The sequence below is a fragment of the Cavia porcellus genome, unplaced genomic scaffold (assembly GCF_034190915.1).
Source record: "Cavia porcellus strain 051 isolate PalLab524CR breed Dunkin Hartley unplaced genomic scaffold, mCavPor4.1 scaffold_8, whole genome shotgun sequence".
Classification (NCBI taxonomy): Eukaryota; Metazoa; Chordata; class Mammalia; order Rodentia; family Caviidae; genus Cavia; species Cavia porcellus.
Window position 1 is genome coordinate 17456561 of NW_026947491.1, and position 1264 is coordinate 17457824.

A 1264-nucleotide genomic window follows, 5' to 3' on the forward strand; every position below is an offset into this window, starting at 1 on the left:
CACGTCTCATAGGTCATTATACTCCTCATTCTATGTACATACCTGCAAACATAGTAAATCATCAAATCCCTTAATTACATATATGTAAGAAGTAAAAAAATGATGTTATGTGTTTATCATTACACAGACATAGGAATAAACCAAATGGTCTATATATTAGGGATATCCTAAACACTTTTCAAAGTACTCTTCCCTTTCTGAGGCTTCCTCAACAGAACTGGCTATATAGGAGGAGGACATGCAAATAGGGCCTCCCTGTGCTGATGAAAGCCAGCCCAGCCCTCACCCTGCAGCTCTACAGAGGAGTGCAGCCCTCTGATGATCAGGACTGAGCACAGACGGCTCACCATGGAGTTTGCAATGATCTGGATTTTCCTCCCTTTCATTTTAAAAGGTAATTGATGAAAAACAAGTGATAGTGAGTGTGTTAATAGACATGAGTATGATAAATAGAGGGCATTTGTAATATTTTTCTGAACAAAGTATCCCTGTGTTTGCAGGTGTCTTGAGTGAGGAGCAGCTGGTAGAGTCCGGGGGAGGCTTGGTGCAGCCCGGGGGGTCCCTGAGACTCTCCTGCGTGGCCTCGGGATTCACCTTCAGTGATTACTACATGAGCTGAATCCGCCAGTCTCCAGGGAAGGGGCTGGAGTGGATTGCAGGCATCAGTGATGATAGTAGTGATACACAATATGCAAACTCGGTGAAGGGTCGATTCACCATCTCCAGGGACAACGGCAAGAACACGCTGTATCTGCAGATAAGCGGCCTGAGACCCGAGGACACGGCTGTGTATTACTGTTCTGGACACAGTGAGAAAGTGTTACTGTGAGCCCAGACACAAACCTCCCTGCAGGGGCGCTCACGATCAGCAGGGGGCGATGGAGATCCACTGAGTGAGACATGGCTAGGGCCCTGGAAGCGGGAGCAGAGCAGGAAGCAGGTAACTGAGGGTTTCCTTAAGGCCTCTGGGGTTTCCTCTCTGTCTTCACATCACAGGAAGAGACCGGAGTTACACAAGCTGCAGATGACTTAGAGGGTAGTTAAGATACAAGCACAGTTTTCGTTATTTACACATACTATTTTTTTGGTCTCTTAGGGCAATACAACCCAAAATACATTTTGAGAAGTTAAGTTTCTTTTGAATACCACATCATCATTATATAAAAATGATATTCTTAGTTTTCGCCTCATAAGGAACCATTGTCTATTGCAGGAGTAAATGTTTCAGGTTAGAAAACTAAATTATTTCCATTCCTCTGCACAG

General features: G+C 44.8%; 1 pseudogene; it reads left to right on the plus strand.

Annotated features, from left to right (window-relative positions):
* The first annotated feature begins 348 nt into the window (after positions 1–348).
* On the plus strand, positions 349–829 carry LOC134477210 (immunoglobulin heavy variable 3-11-like; annotated as a pseudogene).
* Positions 830–1264: the final 435 nt, after the last annotated feature.